Raw genomic sequence first — 21,016 nt, 5'->3', positions numbered from 1 at the left:
GCCTAGCAATTGTCACCTAATGCATGTTTAATATGGAACAGATGTGCTGTGCAGGACGGAATTCCTAACTGCTCAGGATGCTCACATCTGCCACCATCCTCATCTCTTAGTACCACTGCCTGTCGTAGAAGATCAGATTCGTCAGGCAGAAATGTGGCCTCAGAAAACCATTCAGGCCTCTGCTAATTCTTTTTTTTTTTTTATTTTATTGTTGGTTGTTCAAAACATTACATAGTTCTTAATATACCATATTTCACAGATTGATTCAAGTGGGTTATGAACTCCCATTTTTACCCCGTATACAGATTGCTGTGTCACATCAGTTACATTTCCATTGATTTACAAATTGCCTTTCTAGTGACTGATGTATTCTGCTGTCTATCCCATTCTCCACTGTCCCCTCACCCCTCCCCTCCCCTCCCCTCCCCTTCTCTCTCTCCATCCCCTCTATATAAATCGTTTCTTCCACTTATATAATTTTCCTCCTACTCCTCCTTTCCTCTTATATGTAATTGTGTATAACCCTGAGGCTCACCTTCCAATTCCATGCAATTTCCCTTAACTCTCACTTTCCCTCCCGCCTATCATCCCTGTTTAATGTTATTCTTCTTCTCCAGCTCTTCGTCTCTACCCTGTCCTTGGTTACTCCCCTTATATCAAAGAAGACATTTGACATTTGTTTTTTAAGGATTGGCTAGCTTCACTTAGCATAATCTGCTCTAATGCCATCCATTTCCCTCCAAATTCTATGATTTTGTCATTTCTTATTGCATTCTTTTTTTTTTTTTTTTGGATCCAGGATTTTTTTCTTCAGTAAACATTTCATGGCTCTGTGAGGAGAGGGATACCTGGCTCAAAGGATCTGTTTCCTACAAACAGTTGGAAATATGTAGAAAATATCTAGATCAAAATTTAACCAGAATTTAAAGTGATCACTTAAAAAAGTGACCATGCTAATATTCACATTTTTAGTTGTTTTAGGAATTAATTATATTTTATTTGAATCATTTTTGCAGCTTGATTGGGATGATTGACATATAAACACACACAGTGTCTGAGATCTGACAAATGTGAGCGTGTGCCTGCCCGTGTCCCTGACCTCCTAGTCCTTCCTAGCATCCCTGTTTTTTCTGTGGTAACAGCATGAAATCCACTTTCTTTTAAAATTTTTTTTTAAATTTTTAGTTGTAGATGGACACAATACCTTTATTTTATTTGTGTTTTCATCTTTATGTGGTGCTGGTAATAGAACCCTGTGCCTCATGCATGCTAGGCAAGTGCTCTACCATTGAGCCACAATCTTCCCACCCCACCTTTTTAAATTTGTCTTTTTGTTAGTCATACGTGGCAGTAGAATGTATTTTGACATATCCTACATACATGGAGTATAACTTCCCATTTTTGTGGTTGTACATGATGTGGAGTTTCACTGGTCGTGTGTTTATATTTGAACATGGGAAAGTTTTATCCTATTTAGTTTACTGTCTTTCCCATTCCCATCTCCCCTAGGACTGGCTTACTTCACATAGCATGATAGCCTCCAGTTCCATCCATATACTGACAAATGCTGTAATTTCATTCTTCTTTACAGCTGAGTAATATTCTCTTATGTATATATACCACATTTTCTTTATCTATTCATCTGTTGAAGGGCACCTAATCTTAGCTACTGTGAATTGACCTGCTATAAACATTGATGTGGCTGCACCTCTGTAGTATGCTGATTTAAAACCCTTTGGGTATATGCCAAAGAGTGGGATAAGTGGGTCACATAGAATCTCCATACTGCTTTCCAGAGTGGTTGCACCAATTTGCAGTCCAACCAGCAGTATGAGTGTGCCTTTTCCCCCACATCCTCGCCAACACTTATTGTTATTTATATTCTCGATAATTGCCATTCTGAATGGAGTGAGATGGAATTTCAGTGTAGTTTTAATGCATTTTTAACAAAACTTTAAGTGCATAGACCACATTGATAACTGAGGAACTATTTTGTTCTGCACATCTCTAGAATTTATTCATCTTGTAGAGATGTAACTCTGTACTCACTGAACAGCTTCCCACTTCTCCTCCCCACACCTTCCACAGCCCCACCCCACTCTTTGCTTCCATAGTCTGTCTGACCATAATGGATTCCTCATGTAAGGAGCCACACAGTGTCTGTCCTTCTGTGACCATCTTATTTCATGCACCATCACATCCTTCAGATCCATCCACTGTGTCACAAATCGCAGGATGTCCTTTTTAAAGGTTGGATCACATTCTAATAATATTCCATGATGTATTGCATGACATCTTATTCATTTGCCAGTGGTCATCGAGGTTACTTCCGTGTCTTGGCTACGTGAACAATGCTGCCAGGAACATGGAATTGCAGATATCTGTCCTGCAGCCCAATTTCAATTCTTTTGCATATGTACCCAGGAATGGGATTCAGGATAGCATGGCCATTGTACTTTAAGTGTTTTGAGGAGCCTCCAAGAGCTACTGTTGTTGCTCAGTTTTACATTTCCACCAATAGTGCACAAGAGTGACAATTTCTCCACATTTATGTTAATACTTAGGTAGGGATAGGCATATACAGATATAGCTATCTGTGTATCTATCTATCTATCTTAGCCATCCTAACAGATATAAAGAGATGTCCATTTTGTGGTTTCAATCTGCATATTCTTGATGATTGGTGATATTGACCACTTTTTAGTACACTTGTTAGCCATGTGTCTATCATCCTTGGAGAAATATCTATTTAAGTCATTTGCCCATTTTTAAATCAGGTTATTTGTTTTTTCACCATTGGGTTGAACAATTCCTTATATTTTTGTATATTAACCCTGTTTTCTGATGTTATAACAGAATATCACTGATTAGGTTATTTATAAAGAAACAAGTTTTATTAGTTCATCCTACTGGAGGCCGGGAAGTTCAAGACTGGGAGTGGCATTTGGAGTGGGCCTCCTGCTGTGAGTGGGTGGCATCACAGGGAAGAAGTGCGTGTGAGAGTCCGGCGGTGCATGCAGCTGTCACTGAGATGGGTCCAGTCCTGCTGTGTGAGAACCCCACTCACTCTCTCCTGACCCAGAGGCCTCTTACAGTCCCTGCTTCATTTAAGACTGTCACCCTGGGGTCAGCCCCCAGATTCGAGCCAGGGCCAGTCCTTATCAGATACATGGTTCGTGAGTGCTTTCTCCTGTTCCTTTGCTGGCCAGAAGCTTTTCAGTTTGGTGTCCTGCGTCCCTTTTGAACTTCGGTTCTGTTAGGTACCAAGCTCTCCACTGTCTGGAAGAGAGTTCCAGCTTGCATCCTGTAACTTCAACCTTAGCAGCTCAATCAATATTTGCTTTGAACTCTTTCCCACTCAATCTCCTTTCCTGTGACTGCGCTATTATTGTTTCTGCCCTTTTCCTTGGAGGGCCACCCTGTAAGTGTCCTGAGACGCTTCCCTTTGACCTTGGCATCAGCCTTGGCCATGCCTTCTCCCTCAGGCCAGATCCTTCTCCCCTCCTGGACTCTGGGCACCTGCCCAGTCAAATCCAGTGACCACCATCATGCACCTGTATTTGTGCCTTTGACTATTCTCTGGTGTCCCAAGTTTATTCTTTCTTTATTTTTTGCCCTTTTGATTTCTGTGATCTTGTTTTGTTGTTGGCTTGTTTTCCCCTTTTTGGATTGGTGCACTATAATGATGTACAATAGTGGGCTTGGTGGTGGCACATTCTGCATGCACATAACATAACTAGGTCAATTTCATTTTCCTTTCCCTCCACTTCTCCCTTTGGGTCTGTTGCCTCTTCTGCAGTGCATTTGGATGGCCAGAGTGAGGGGTGCTATATCCAGCACCTCGGTGCAACCTGGTGCCTTAAAGACACTCATACACTCTTGTATAAATTAATAAATAATTGCTCTCCCATGGAAGCCAGTGTTAAACCATCAGATAACATTCTTTAGCTGACTTTCATATCATCTGAAAAATTGCATCAAATCTCAAATAGGGATAGACTTTCTGGAGGCCCTGAGTTTCATAGTATTTTTATCTGTGTGTTTCTAATTTAGCTCATTTTTATAATGTATTAAAATGTAGCACATATGTGTTCTCAGCTCACTCCACCATTAAGGCTGTGGGTTTTATTTAATAGCCAAACCAAGGCTTAAAGGGATTTGCAATCCAGCACCCAGACAGATTCTTGATCATGGCAGGTCCTCCATGCATGCCCGTCAAATAATGCACAAGAGGGATAGATAAAGAATGGAACAACAGTGCACAACATACATGTCCATTAAGAACTGCAAAACTTACCATTAAATACATGTACCCATTAATACATCGACACTTACACTGTGGGAAATATTGTGCTAGGTTCATGGCAGGAAAAGGATGGGACACTCACATGGGATAATCTGAAATGAGATTGGAAAGGGACAATTTTATAGATGTAGGCAGACTGTGGAGAAACGACAAGGATGAGTTCTGGGCCTTAGGGCTGCTACCTGCAGGAGTTCATTACTGTGACCCAAGGGCCCCAAGGATGCAGTGGCGACAAGAACCCCAAAAGAGAGAGTCCTGTTCGAGAAGCACGGGGGTCACACGGGAAGGCCCAGCCAGAGAGGAGGCCAGATGATGCCAACCTTCCAGAGGGGAGCCAGGGGCTTTCCAAAAATCTCTCCTTGTTAAGAGAAATTCTGAAGTGAGTTCCACCTCACAGAGAAGCAGTATTCTACCGCTTTGAATTCTAGGTGGCTGAGCTAGGAGAAACACCACCTCCCCGCAGCCGCCATCTTCCTCAGCTCCTTGGGTTTCCTATAGGGTAAGAATCTCAAGTCAATCTCTCGTGGCTGCCTATTCTTGATGTGGGATTCTGGTTGTTAGCTGCACTACGACCAGTATTTTTCAATGAGTGTCCTTCCCTGTCCTTTTGTGTTGGTGCCATGTGGTGGCTATTAAGACTGATTTCCTTCCACTGAAATCTCACAGTCCCTCAGGATCCAGTCACTGTTTCACATGCATAAAGTAACAGACACCACAGTGCAAAGCAGTCCATTTCTTGGGAGAGAAATAGAGGCTTCTGAAGGAAGCAGTGGGCGGAGATGTAAGAGCAGGAAGTGCACCATGATGATCTGAAGAGAGAAAATGGGATGGCTCCAACTTTGTTTTTCTTTTTCAAAATTGTTTTAGTTATTTCAGGTCTTTTATGGTTTCATCCAAACTTTATATTTTTTTCCTATTTCTGTGAAAAATGCTGTTGGAATTTTGGTAGAGCCTGCATTGAATCCTTGTATCACATTAAGTAATAGGGACATCTTAACAACATTGATTATTCCAGTCCATGAACACAGGGCCTTTCTATTTATTGGTGTCTTCTTCAATTTATTTCATCAAAGCTTCATGATTTAAGTGCAAAGATCTTTCACTTTCTTGGTTAATTTTATTCCTAAGAATTTTATTCATTTTGATGCTATCATAAATAGGATCCTTTCCCTGAGTTCTTTTTGTATAGATTGTTATTGGCACAAAGAAATTCAGCTAATTTTTTATATGTTTCATATCCTTCAATGTCGATGAAACCATTTTTATAAATGTCTGTCATGAATAAAATGATCATCAGTGGATGAAAGGGAAGGAAATTGTGGCGTGCACACACACACTCACACAGACACACACACACAGGTACACACATACACAGGCACATTATTTAGCCTTAAAAATGAAAAGAGTGATGTTTGCAATAATCTGGTGGAATCTGGAGGTCATTATGCTGAGGAACAAGTCTCAGAAATAAGTCACAGAAAGAAGCAATCTCATTAATAACCTAATTCGTGTGCCCCACCTGAAAAACAGACTTCATACTGAGAGAGCAGAGCCATGGCAGGCCATGAGCAGAGACAGTAGGGAGTGGGAGATGAGGGTCAGAAGGTACAAGCTTGCTGTTGATGAGGTGAGTCCATCTGGGGAGCTGATGTGTGGAAGGGGACTGCAGTGAATGATATAGTGCTAGACGCTGAAAATCAGCAAAGAAAGGAGATTTGGATGTTTTTGCTACAACAAAAAGATAACTCTGGAATATAATGGATGTTACATTGTGCACCCGCAGAGACCATTTCAACAAGGATAGGTATATCAGAGCATCATGAACACCTGAATTTACACAGAAAAGAAAAAAAAAACAGTAAGAATATTTTCAATAGCAGGTTAAAGAAAAAAATCAATAAACTTGAAGCAGAGCAATAGACATTTTCAAACTGAAACACAAATAGAAAAAGAAATAAAAAATAAAAACAAAATAGAAATCTAGGAGCTCTGAGATCAGGTCAAATAGTCTACCATATGTATACTTTGCATGCCGGGGAAGAAGAGCAAAAGGAATAAATACAGGACAGAATAAATGTTTCAAGTGATAATGGACAAGAGTTTGCCAAAATTAGTGAAAGACAACCAAATACAGATCCAAAAATCTCAGAAAAGTGCAGCAGAAGACACTCGCATACATTAAAGTCAAGCTTAGAAACACCAAGGATTAATAGAGAATATTGAGCACAAACAGAGCAAAAAGAGACATTAAGTGCAGAAGAATACAGAATAACGTCAGACCTGCTTACCCAAGTCCTGCCAGGCAGAAGACCTGGAATGACCTACTCACAATGCTGATGGGGAAAAATAAAATCTGGCAACTCAGAATGCTGTGACAATTTTAAAACTTTGAAAATGTTTAACAAATAAGCATGAAATATAGACTGCTTTGGACAAATAAAGCCAAGAAATTCATTACCCATAGACTTTCAATATAAGAAATTATAAATCATAAAAGCAGAAAGAGTAAAACGAGGTGAAGACTTGGATCTAATAGAAGAGCAGCAAAAGTTTTTAAAAAGTGCATAAATATATAAATGACATTTTTTTCAATTGTCATTCTACCTTAAAAATAATTATCTAAAATAAAAAGTAGCAACAATGTATTTTGAATTTTACCATAAATGCAGATGTAAAATAATATTGACAAAACCCCAAAGGAGGAAAGGGGCTGGCAGTGTGCTCTCACAAGATTGGTACAATATACGCATTACCACAAAATATCATTCAAAGCTGACTCTAATAAATAAGATATTTTTTTCAAGCCTCTATAAGCCACAAACAAAAGAGGTATAGTTAAAAATGCTATTGCCATTCAGATTTAATGTAAGTAGTCTAAAGACTTCAATGAAAAAAAAAAAAAACAGAAATTGTCACATTTGTTGAAAAAGAAGTCCCACCTGTATGCTGGCTACTGTAAACCTACTCTAAATATAAAGATCAAAATGTTCAAAATGAAAGGAAGGGAAATTGTGTGCCAGGCAAGCACAAGTCATAGGGAGGCAGGCAGGGAGACTCTGCTGATAACAAAGAGTGGACTTAGGACAAGGGATATTCCCAACACTTCTTTAAAAAATCATTACATCAGGGTAAAGGTTCTGATTTAGCAGGAAGATAATAAAACAATACCAAACGTGTTCCACGAACCAACATAGCTTCAAAATACATAAATAAATGACTAATAGAGCAAAAAGGAGCAATAGAGAAGTGCATTTGTAGTTGGAGACAACAACACTTGTTCTCTGTGAGTGATAGAACAAAGTAGGCAAAAAAAAATCAATAAGTATGTCGAAGACTTGAATGGCACTGGCATTTGGTTCATTGATCAAATGAATGTTACTACCACCACAGCACAACACGGACTTCCAGGTCCAAATAGAACCTTCACTAAGGAAAGCCACACCTAGATCATAACCTGCGCTTTACAAATTTCACCAAATTTGAAATAATACAAAATGGTCTCTGGCCAGGAGCTCACTATCTACCACTGTGCAACAAATTATTCCAAGACTTAGGAACTTGAACTGCAAATGTTCATTGCCACACATATTCCAGTGGTCAGAAATCTGGGTTTGGCTCCATGGATGGTTCTGGCTCAAGCTCTCTCCAGGTTTCAACCATCCTTGGGCTTGGGCGGGGCCTCACCCCCAGGCTCACTGCCACAGGGGATGGATGGCTGGAGGCTCTCCATAGTCCCAGCTCTGAGCTGGCTGTGAGGACCACCCTAGTCAACAGTGGGAAGGGACTGTACAGGATGTGGCTAACATAAAACCAGGGTCACAGGGCATCTTTGCGAAGGCTCTTACCAAAAACTACACCTAGAAGTCATCAACAGAAATCTATTTAAATAAATGGAAAAGATTCCATATTTATCAATTGAAAATCTATAGTGTAAATATCCTCAGAACACTCAGGTATGAATTTATAGGTTTACAGAATTCCAATATGTAGCAGATGTGCTTTGGTTCTGAGATAATAATTCAAATCAACATGTTCATTTGAGAGGTCATCTCAAGAACTGGAGAGTGGGAGACCATGTTAACAGGGCCCATGAAGAGCACCCGAGCTAATCTTTAGATTCAAAATAACTCCAATCAAAATGTGTGGCAGATGTGTCTTAAGATTAAAATTCAAATGAGAATAATTAATTTGGGAGTTGAATCTATGAAGCAGAGGGATGGAGAAGTGGGAAGGGGAAGAGAAGGCAGAGGGTGATCGTGGGTCACTAACCAAGTCTCCGCCGTGGGGAGCCCAGACCTCGGCCCCAGGGCAGAGCCCCAAGTCAACTGTAGACCACAGACTTTAATCTTATCCTCCCAAAGAGGAAAGAAATGATATAGGCATTCTCCTATATCATCCTGCCAGCTGTTGGTGGAGGAGACCTCCTAGGGATTTGGTGGCATTAATTGTGGGCAGTTCTAGCTTATTGTTTATATGGGCCAAGCAGTCCAAGAACCCCTCAGATACAAAACCCAGACAGGTACTGACAGTTAAAGAGGGAGCCACCATGCCCAGAAATAGTAAGGCCTAAGGACTGCGGCAGGACAGCAACTCCTAGTACAAAACACCCCTACAGTGACATCCCACGTCCTCAGTGACATTTGCTCTCGCTGCAACAAAGGATCTACGTGAAGACTCCTCCTGAGCATCTCACCTCCAACTGATTGCTTCTCCACCAGGTTTATTCCTGGGTCAGGAGTAGGGGCCCGTTCACTCCCAGGGAGCCCCTAAGAGATGGCCCTTGGAGCCAGAGGGAAATGCTCCCACCTCCTTTCAGGTGGGCAATGCTAGCAGGGCTGTACTGTCCATCATCCCCCGTCCCTCGGGAACCAAGCCCCCACTGCACATAGTCAGGAACACAGTCGCAGCTACGGTTCTTCCCACTCCCCCAAGCCTCCTTCCCTGCCTCCCTCTGTGTGTCTCTCTAAAAAATAAATGTTAGTATCAGACTAAAAGGTCTGAACAAGGAACCACAACATGTATAAATAATGACAGGAGCACTTATTGGATTCCAAGTAAGACTGCGGAGGTTACTGAGAAATGGTGTCACTGTTAGTCATCAGCGTTATCCTCACACGTACCCTGCTGAAAGTGGCCTTTATCTGCCCATGATGTATCTCATCCTGCCTGGAAAACTCTGACCTGGAATGACTCATATCACTTTTCAGCTCTTCGGGGCGAGGAGGTAATTACTAATACTTTGCTTCTAAGAGAAAAACATGTACTAGGTGTTTAGAGAACTTGCCGTACGTAGTCTTTGAGGCTTCACTCGAGTCAAAGATTAAATCAGAGTCAACTCTCGAGTGCTATAGCATCTGAGGTAAGGTAAAACAAAACCTTTGGAGTGTCCTTTGTTCCCCCTAAATAAGAATCTATTTTAATATTCAAAGAGAGAACTCCAGAAACCTCTTCCCCACAAAAATCACAACATGGCCAGGTTTTGAGTGGGAAGCAAAATTTTCCCATGCTTGCCTCCAAAGATGCCCAACATTAGCTTATTTACATATTTCCCTCAAGGTTTTTTTTTTCCTCATATGTATATAAATATGGATATCCTACATTTATAGGATTTACTGCCCTTTTCTAAGTTAAACCTGCATTTGAACCAGGTAAAAATTTTTCTTTACATGTCTCTATATGTACATACTCTTGTTATTTAAAAGAAAAAAAAAACACTTTAGTAGTGGCCCTAAGGGGATATATCATGCGTTATTTAGCCAACTATTCATCGTTGGAATGTAGGTAGTCTCTAGTTTGGACTGTCATAACAAAAATTCTCCTAAAATGAAAATGCAAACCTTTTCCTATATAAGGTAACTATTTAATTTCATATAAATATAAATACCTAATTCATGTTAGATTTTTATCATTTAGCAAAATCTGTAAGTTGTTAATACCTACAAGCAATGCACTGTCCCCACTAAAATGCTAAAATGTCCTCTGAACCAGTCTCCGTTCCTTCCATCCCACCTTCTTCAGATCGGCCAGAATGAGCACTTCAGCAAATGAAATCATTCACCTTCTTAAAGTCGCTCAGTGTCTTCTCAGTGCATTGCAAATACATTCCATGCTCTCAGAAAGCAAACGAGATTACACAGACCCTGCTACCAGCTGTTGATTCCAATGGCAGCTGTAACAAATCACCACAACTTTCTGAAACCCACAGCTTTTTATTTTATAGTTAGGACATTAGAGGTCTGGCATGGGTCTTGCTGGACTAGAACCAGGATCGGCAGGCTGGTTCCTTCTGGAGGCCCTGGGGAGAGTCTGTTTCCTTGCCTTGGCCAGCCTCTAGAGGCCCCTTCCTCCAGAGCCGGCAGTGGAGCCTTCCTGCACTGGCCTCCACCCCTGCCTCCCTCACTTGGAAGGATCCATGAGTTCATTGGATTCATCCAGACACTCCACAATGACCTTCCTGTCTTAGGTTCTTTAACCACAATTGTGAAATCCCTTCGCCATGTAAAAGTAACATGTACAGGTCTTTCTAGGACTTGGAGATATTACTCTGGTGGGGGGAGGCTGGAGAGGTGGGGATTCCTCTGTCCACCACATCTGCCCACCTTGTAAGCTTCCTCCTTTCTGGTCCTCGTTTCCTTTCTGCACTCAGCCATCCCGCGCCACGCGGGTCCCCCAGAGACACTGCTCTCTTGCCCCTCCACCTCTCCCTCTCACTGCTCCAGGTACCTAGGACATTTGCCCTTCCTGGGATGGGGACACCTTGCTTCTGCTTTGAGACTGAGTTCAGGCATGATTTTCCCCATGAGCCCTCCCTGCTGCCCAGATTCCGCCAACACGACTCGCTCCTCCAGCCACACAGCTCCTCACCTCCGTCTGGTGGCAGTTCTGACACTGCATTGTATCCAGTTGTCCATCTGCCTCGGAGCCCTTGAAACTCTGCCTCATCTCTACAGAAACAAATGTGGAAAGAGACCTCTGGTGGCTTGGCCATCGGGGTGTCTCACTGAACGCTAGGAGTCCTCGGCATCTCCCTAGGTAAAGATGAGGGAGATGCCCTCACCAAGGTCGGGTGATCTGCTGGATGACGGACGGGCAGCAGGGACAGAGCCAGGATCCAAGCCCCTGTTTGACCCTGAAGCACACTGACCACACCCTACTAGGAATGATCAGGAAGGTGGAGATTTCCTTACTTTTTTTCTGGCTCAATTGAAGGGCAAATTATGTTCTAGTAGTTTCTTCTAATGCCTCTGGGGAAAAAATAAAATAAAAATAAAACAGAAAACAAAACAACTTTAAACAAGGTCATCTTCTGAACAGAAGGTTTTGGATTTTGTAAGCTCATTGTCACCCCGGCTTTGAGGCTTGAAGCTACCCTTCAGTGACTCGTGACATACGCCTGTGCCAGGTGGCACTTGACACACTTCCATGGACCTTCCACACTTGTACAGACTCCCCAGGAAGTTTTAAACATGATGAAACAGCACTGCAGACTTCGCTTTTGAAACAAAGGTGCATAATTTGAGCACAGATGAGTCAGATGGCAGGTGATTTCCCAATTAGACAATTACTGAAAATTTCTCTCCCACTCAAGGGAGAGCATCCTCTCCCCAGTTTCCGTTAACTGGGATCCGACACCACCCACCTGTCTTTCCCAGATGATGATTTGACCCAGATCTTCCAGTCTAAGCCATGGGAGCCAGTTGCGAAGGCTCCAGAACACCTATTTGGAGCCATGCTTTTCAATCCTGGCTACTCTTAGAATCACCAAGCAAACTTTCTAAGCAAAACCTATACCCAGGCAAGTCTCAATGGATCTGGGTTAGAATGTAGGATACACGTTTCCAGAGCTGATGTGCACCTGGCACAAAGCCAATGCTTAGGACAGTGTCTTCCACTATGGCCAGAAAGCACCTATACGTGAACTGCTCCAGGCATTTGATTGATAGGTTTGTGGTTCCACCCAAACTGCCAAATCAGCTTCTCTGAAGCTAGAGGCCATGGGCATACATTGTCTTCAATTTCCCCACCCATGATTCCCAGGCTCTCACTCTTTTTTAATATAGAGGGAAACTAAAGCCACAAAAAAAATGGAAGGACATGACCAAATTCTCAGCCAGGTCACGACCTCATCCCAGGTATTGTGAGATGTAATCTGTCATTCATTCCTCTGGGTTGGAGGGAAGAGAATTTGAAAACTCCATCATTCTTTGAAAATTATGCATAAACTTCTTGAGTCAGATATAAAATAACACTTATACTAGAACTATAAACAAAATCATAAAGTCCATAAAACTTAAACAATATTAATGACATACATGAAATGGTTTTGCTGATATAAAGATGTCCACTTGAAGCTGCATGCACACGATAGGTTGTATGGACTTTGGCATGCTTTCTTGCTTTGTTCTGGGTGACTCCATTTCCCCTCTGCTTTTCTAACATCTAGTATTAAAGTGTGTGCGTGTACACACACACACACACAAACACACACTGGGGGTATAATTCACCATGAAATCAGTTTTGTTTTACTTGACCAGAGACGAACACATCGCTTACATATTAAGACTTCCTTTTTTATTTTCTCATTAACCTGAATGAATGAAATCAATATAAGGATATTTCATGACTTTAGAGTCATAAATATATCCCTACATCTGGTGCTAATAGCATTGATTACTCATGAGTATAGGGTGATCCAGAATGCTCTTTTATTTCCTCATGATTATTGCAATGAATTTACATGTGCACACACACATTTGCATACAGAATGTCAATACTGTTGACAGGATAGGTAAACCTTACTTACAAAAGTGCCATTTTGTATGACTTAGATTTCCCAGGAGATAAGAACTTGATTGTTCTTTTTAATTAATTTTTAATTAATTTAATGCTTTTTAAATTAAAGCATTTGTGCTTTTGTTTTTATTCCTGGACTTGGGGGTTGATGTTTCTTTGCATAACTAGGTCATTCTCTTTTAAATCTTCTAGTTTAACTAAGTAAAGATTTAAAATATCAGCTTGTTAAACATAGTGGACAACCAAAATAGGCAGTCAAAATTTAGGTTACGTGCGCGCGCGCGTATTTCCTGGTCTATCATTTAGAAGACTAGAAGGGCCATTTTTTACTTCCATAATATCATTCCATATCTTGATACATGATCTTGCAGTACTGTGCATATTGGACAAGAAATGAAGACATTTTCTTTTTCGTTGCTTTTCCAATTAATGTTCTACCTCTGTGATCATTCATTACCACTGAGGGTGCTTTCCTCATTGTGTACAAGTAGCTCAGTGTTCTTTGGTTAGCTCTTTACCTGTCTTATGTAAACACCTGCATGGGCACATCATACTCATAACGTTTCATTTAGCAAATCCATCCATCTATTTTTTAGTTATAGGTGGACACAATATCTTTATTTCATTTATTTCATTTTTATGTGGTGCTGAGGTTTGAACAGAGTGCCTCCCGGGTGCTAGGTGAGCACTCTACCTCCGTTCCACAACCCCAGCCCCTCCATCCATCTTTTTATTTGTGATTTTTAAAATTCATTTTATTCTTATATAGTTTACACTGACTGTTTTCATATAGGCTATATTTCTAGTTTTTACTACACACTTCATAATCGAAGATTTATTCTCTCTGTAATTAATTAACATGTATGTTAGAGAAACGTCTACACAATTTTTCCCTGAACACAATTTCAAAATACTGTTAACAAATAATCACTTTTACTGAAAATTTGAACAGCTACCCTTCCCTATATTAAAGTTATAAATAATAGCATGTCTTTTCTACCTCACTTCCCATCTCCTCTCTCAGCTTACAGTATTTAAATTATTTGAGGTCTGTAGTTAATGAGCTAAAGGAAAAAAAATAGGCCTTACTCCAGAGATCTTCTTTTAAATAAAACTATTTGAATATGATTTTAGGTTTATTGTTTTTAAGATTTGCTTTAGTGTTATTTTGTCCAGTGGCATAAAATCAGGTTAAAAATTGCGTTTGAGCCAGGTTTCCTATAAGTTAATTTGGAACAGATGATCATTTACACAAAATAGAGTAAGCCGCCCCAGGAACATGGACTGGCTCACTGTTCATTTAAAAAGAATTTTTGTTGTTTTGTTATTTTCAAATAGGATGTCTGAAAATATCTGGAAATCTTTAACTTTTATTCCATCTCCTATCACATGGCCACAACCAGCGCCCCTGTTGTTTAGTGCTGTTTCCAAGACCCACGGCTTCCTCCTCCCCGTTCAGATTCTCGAGCCCTTTGCAGTGGGGCCGAGGCTCCCAGGTGGCACCTTCTGGCGCTCTGCTGAATCCTCTAGAAGCTGTCAGCCTCTTCTACAGCCTCGGACCCCGTTTCTCCTGCTTGGTCCTTGACAATAGCCCTTCCTTATGCTCCTGGCAGAGGACCTGATGAGGCTTTGACAGTGATTCAGTCTGACTTGGACCTTGGCAGTGAAGGGCCTATGGCCAGGAAATGAAAACGATAATGGTGATGCCTCTTGTCACTCTTCCCAGCCTGACTCGCCAACCAACGTCCACAGTGTCGCCCGGAAGCCCAGCACGACACAGGACACTGCCCCTTTCCCACCAGATGCCTGGGGTCCTTATGAAGCACAGTTTCCCACCTGATCTGTCTTCCCTCTTAATTGTATGGGAGCCAAACCCCCTGTTCTCTGTGCAGACAGACCTTCCCCAGGGCTCCTTGCGGGCACCGTCCTTCCCACGTACAGATGGTGGGTCTCGCTCCATGGCTCCATAAGCTGGCATCCCAGTTCTCTCCAGGTCTCTCCCAACATGTCTTTGGCTCAGTGGAAGGCAGATTGGTGGTGATTGATTTATATCGTGTTATATTATATTATTATATTATATTATATTATATTATTGGTTTTTTAAAAAGTTGTTCTCTTTTCCAATAATGCTCATCTATTCTTTAAGGCTGGTCACTAATTGGACTAGACAACTTTTGGAGAAGGAACTGGACATTGCTGCCATATAAATATTATTCACAATACTTTGGTTGCTTAGAGGTGAGAAAAGGTCATGAGAGCTGCTACGTCTCCCTTGAAGAACTGGAGAGACTTCAGGGCAAACACTTCTTAAGTACTGCTTCAGAGCTTTGAATTTCTCCTGAGAGTCAAGTATTGAAAGTTGCTATTTGTTTGTATTTTATAGAATAAATGTGACCCCAAGAAATCTGAAAAATGGAACTGACCCCTTGGCAGTGATCTTTCTGTGGCCCTTGGTGTTCAAGTAGATAAGGAAGGGCAGCCACGGAACTCTTGGAGGAAAGCATTTGCTTGCAAGGCACCTGTTACCACCTAATAGCAACTGCTGTGTTGTCAATCACCTTGGAAACCGTGTGGAAGAATGGAAATAATTGAGTCACGGAGGGCAAACAAATGTGAATCTGACTTCAAACTCTATCACTTCAAAAGGGGTACTGAATGGAAATGACAAAGCCAGTCCTTGTCCTCAGAGGCCCACGCAGGGAATATGGCCTCAGACAGCACACTTGCCAAGCCTCGACCTGCTCTCCCATGAAGCAGAGGTCAAGCAGATGTCCGTTAGCTCCCTCTCTGCCATGTCTGAGCAGGTGTCACTCCCTGCTGACCGGAAGCCGAGTTAGAGCTCCCTGCAATCTCCCTCCTGCCCAGAAGCCTCAAGTCCCTGGTGGAGGGGGTTCGCGGACATCCCCATGTGGGGCACACTCCCCAAAACGGGGAATCGGTTTCCCAACTCTCTCGCACTCGTGCCTGGCAGGGGCCAATTTGTCTTTGTCTTCCCTTCATTCCCTCTCCCCCACTGTCTCAGGCACATGGGCCTCGCCGTCTCCCCTTTGGTTCCGGTCCTGGCCCCACACGCACCTTCAGTCCCTGCAGCATAGGAAGATGCACCCCTCCACTTGCTCAGGCCTTGCAGGTGCTCTTCAAACAGAGGCTCACAGATTTATGGTGCTCTCCTTCTGTGCAAGGCTCTGCACTGTGTGTGCATGTGAAGTTTCACTTTTCTCTCCAGAAGGTCAGAAAATATTTCTCTTGAATAATTTTTACCTCTCTGTGGAAGAACAATTCTGTTGAATTACTGATCTCCATTTTCAGTCAATGAGTTAACAGTATTATGTGCCTGTTGTCTCATTCATAAAATGATTCATGATTTAATGATATAAAATATGTGGCCTCCCTTGAAAGTCTTCCTTGGTAGAAAGAGATAAGAAAGAAGAATGAAAACAATTGCAAATGTCCCAAAATGTTTCTAACTGAATGAGTGAATTGATGCATGCCATAAGGGAATTTCAAGTTCATCCAAGGTGCTGTGGACTGAGTTATGTCCCTCCCAACTCACAGATCAAAGCAGTAACAACCTTTGAGATGATAGCATTTGGAGGTGGGAGGCTTTGGGAGGAAATTAGATTTAGATGAGGTCCAAGGGTGGAGTCCCACAGTGGGATTCATGTCATTGTAAGAAGAGGAGAGACCAGAGCTCACCTACCACCACCTCTCTGCTTCACGAGGATGCAGGAAGAAGTGGCTGTCTACAATTTGGAAGGAGCCCTCGTCAAAACCCAGCCATGATGTTGAACTTGGGCATTATGCTTCCAGTACTGTGAGGAGGACATTTCTGTTGTGTGAGCCGCTCAGGCTTGGTGCTCTGTTAGCCAGAAGTGACTATTACTCAAGGCATCTGCTGTCCACTGGGAAATACCACTTTATCACTTACCAGGGGGCCTTGGCCTCTCTGAGCTGAGGATCCTCTAGCCACTTTGCCCATAAATCAAGGCTCACCCTTCTCAGCCATTCTTTATGATCTGGGGGCTGAACTGTAGGAAGATTCAGTGAACAGAGTCTTCTGGGTCTCTTGCCCCACGTTTCTATAGAGTGTGGCCTCTGGGCAGCATGGGCAGAAAGTCAGGGGGCAAGAAGAAGACATGGGTGTTCTGGGCTGTGCCTTCCCTACTCTGCTGCCATGATCTGGCAGCAGGCCCCTCACTGCCCGACAGCTCCTTCCTGGTGGCCTGTCCTGTGCAGCTCCAGCTCCACCTGGGACCTGGTCTCTCACTGCTCTGGGTCACTCATAGCTGGGGCGCCACCTGCACCCCTCCGCTGGCAGTCTCAGGAGCCCTCCACATGCTCTGCAGTTCTTCCACACTTCTCTTGCTCTGTGAAGGTCCCCCATTTTGCAGGGTTTTCAGTGGAAACAACTAGTGAAATCGTGCTAATCCTCACCTGAAGACATTAGGAAAGTTGAATGCTGACTTGTTCTTGCATTCCAAATTGAGCAAGGAGTCTGTTAAATAAGAGCAATGATGAAACGTGACGACTAGTGGAGAAATACATTATCAGCGGAGCTGCCTAAGCCTGAGGACCAAATACCTCAGTTAGAAAGGACATGAAGGGTCACTTCATCCAAGCCTTCCTTTAGCTCCTTAGATCACTTTTATCACTCATTCTGGAAGCAGAATGTTCTATGGCACCAGACTATAGAGGTTCAGATCCCAGACAACATATCAACTGATCTTGGGTAAGTGCTGAAAACAATCTTAGTCTCAGTTTTATCATCTTTAAAATGAGCACAATAGGAACAGATTCAAATTCTTTATCCATAAACATTGAGCCCAGTAATGTTTCCCAATACAAAATATTTTCAGATTGCAGAAGCATAAGATAATGCAGAGCATGTTTCTAATATTGTGAAATGCCCCTATGAGGGTCGGGGGCAGTAGACTGTAATAAAACTCATTACTGTTCTTACAGAGAGAAGTGAATATTCATAAGAGTAAGATAAATGAAAATTATAAATAGTATCATACTGGTTTTAGCCGGGTTTTCCTACCAAATGAGTTGCGAAATCTCTTGAGTTTTTACTTACTTGCAGAGTTATTTTGTGACCACATTGCTTAACGCATCTCAAGCCATGAGCGTTGTTGGGACTGTAGCACTCCCTCAAGAAATTGCCATCCTTCACCATCTGCATGGACAGCTACACGGCGCTGCCCACACGCTTGTCGTTTCGAGGCAAGGCGCTGTCTGTCAAGTCCCCCTAGTTGTGGTGGGTGCACTGCGTCTCTTGGAGTAGCATTTCCAAGTTTAGAATGTTGGAAAGCAGAGCGGGATTTTGAGTTCAGTTCTTGCATCTCAAGCTCTGGGCTCTTCTCCTGTATGTATCTACTCATGCAAGTGAGGAACAGTAGGCTTGCTACAACCCCATGTGACCAGAGAGAAAAGCACACGGGAAGAAGGTGTGGACTGTCTCCTGTGCCCCAGAGCAGGTCTGGCAGGGCAGGGATCCACCAGTGGACTTGATCGGCCCAGGGGCTCCACGGACTGGGGTGAAGCGGTTTGTATACCTGCATCTCTATCTCGTTTTCAAATATACAGAGAAAGAGGTGCAGACATGTCCCAGAGAGTCTGTGGTAGGAGGCAGGCATGCTGTTCCAGGAGGTTGACCCCCGTGATTCGCTCTCCTCAGGTGAATTTGGTTGTGACAGCACAGAGCTGGTCCAGGGCTTGGTAATGGGATTATTCTGGCAGAGGACATTTCAGTGCTAATTAGCATAAGGACATCTTCCAGGCTTCTAGGGCTGGGGCCTGGCAGATGATAAAAGGTCTGGGTCCTGGATGGTGCCCTCTGAGATGTGTAAGTGGGTTAGAGAGAGGGTCTGCCACATCTGGTCATGGTGACAATTAGATTAGGGAGCAGACAGGGAGGGGGAGGAGGCCTCCAAGGTAACCTGTGGGGCCTGGGAGGCAAGCTGGCAGAAGCGTCACCTTCCAAAAGGTCACATTCAGCAAGCAGGAGCTCCAGAGGCAGCGTCGGGGTGCTGACTGGTAGAACGATGGTTTCAGAGGGCCCTTCAAGGGCTTCTTGTCCAGTGGCTTCCAAATGTCAGCCGCTTGGTGTGCTTGTTAGAAGTACAGGTTCCCAGGCCGTCACTGCAGGCCAGTAGCTTTGGGTTTGCTGGGCGCTGCTGGGGGCCCGTGACTTAAACAGGGTTCTGGAGGGTTCTAATGCACACACAATCCCCTGGCTGCTGACTCGCTTCACACCAGCACTTTGCTGATGGGGACCGTGGAATGAGGAGACTCTGAGATCGGAGTGACACCCACCCACATGGGAACAAGCCCTATGCCCATGTGGTCCCTCATTGAGTCTCCTTGGGTGGTACTGCAGTGGGCTATACTGGCTCTGCCTGTCAGAGGGGGATACCGAGGCTGTGAAAGGTTCAGGGACTTGCCCATGGCCACACAGCTAGGAAGTGGTGACCACGTGATGGTGCAGGAGCCTCCCAGAACCCCTGCTCCTGAGGTACATGGAAGGACTTCACACAGTCCTGGGGTCAGCCCCTACAGAATCCTAACCAGCTCACAACTCTGCCCTGGATGGTCATTCTCCAACACACTGGTTGTATTCTGTTCCTTAAAGAAATATGCTGGCCTCCCACAGCTCTGCACAGGGTCATCTGGTTTTCACCATGGTGCAAACAGAGACATCTTTGTGTCTGGGTGTGCACACATACACATGCTCAAATGCACACATACACACAGATACATGTCCACACAAATGTGTACACATAGACAAACACACACACAAACCTACTCACATATACAAATGCACACCCGCACAAACACAAACACACAGCTGCCCCTGGCACCAGGCTCCCCCTGACACTGGTCTGGCCACCTCCTGGCTCTCCATCCTCCAGGCCTTCTCTGGGGCCCCCTGCTTGGACTCCACACACTCCCTGGCCTTGGCGGGAGGAAGGGGATAGAATGCTATTTCTACTTCTTTTTCTTTGAATTGATTGCTTCCTGGCTGTGAGCATCACTTTCCATTTCTCCAGGACGCCTTCTTGACTTCTCCAACTGCACTGAACACCCTTCATGGATTTCCGATAAAGCCTGTGAGTCATCATCCTAACCCTTGTCATTTCACAGCTCCAATTGTCTAAATTGATTGCCTGTTGCTTCCACCAAAACACCATATTGGGTTTTCCTCACCATTAAGTTCCACTATAGCACTTGGTACACCATCGGTGCTCAATAATTACATGTGGGTGATTAATTTGAGTCAATAAATGACCTGTTTAAACATCACCTCTGCAGAAGGTCTTCCCTGACTGCTTCCTCGAGCAGTATTCCCAAGAGTACCATTTGGCTCATTCACAATAGTAATGACAATTTACAATTATTTTATTAACTGTTCACTGTCGCTCTTCCCCATGAAAACAGAAGCTGCAACTTGGCCCCCGTTCACTTCTAAAGCAGAGAGTGGCATGTCTTGTGCTCTGTGCTCTCTGCTGAGTGAATCAGTGGGCACCCTGCATCCTTGGCTCCTGGTTTCCCCACTTCTTCTGCAGCCTGCTGTCCCACCATGGAGGACCTGGACCCACTCACACTGAGATATTGGGAATGGGACTCTATGTGTGTCTTTCCAACGTGGACATTCACAAAGTCCGGGATTCACTGCTGATGAGATTGGACAACAGACATTATTATAAGTTCTTATTACTTGTGCCAAGCATGCAGGACCCAGCTCAGAGGTTGAGCTGTATTTTTCAGACTACTTACGGCAACATTTTTCCCTTTCAGATGTACTTGACAAATGAAGTCTATTCGGACTCCACTTCCATGAATTACCCAGATTTTTAAGCAAAATATGCTGGGCAATAAATCATCCCAACTTCTATTAGCTAACGTCTGGGAGGAAAG

The sequence above is a fragment of the Spermophilus citellus genome (genome assembly GCF_964194105.1).
Source record: "Spermophilus citellus genome assembly, chromosome: 14".
NCBI classification, from domain to species: Eukaryota; Metazoa; Chordata; class Mammalia; order Rodentia; family Sciuridae; genus Spermophilus; species Spermophilus citellus.
Note: the sequence above shows the minus strand (reverse complement) of the source record.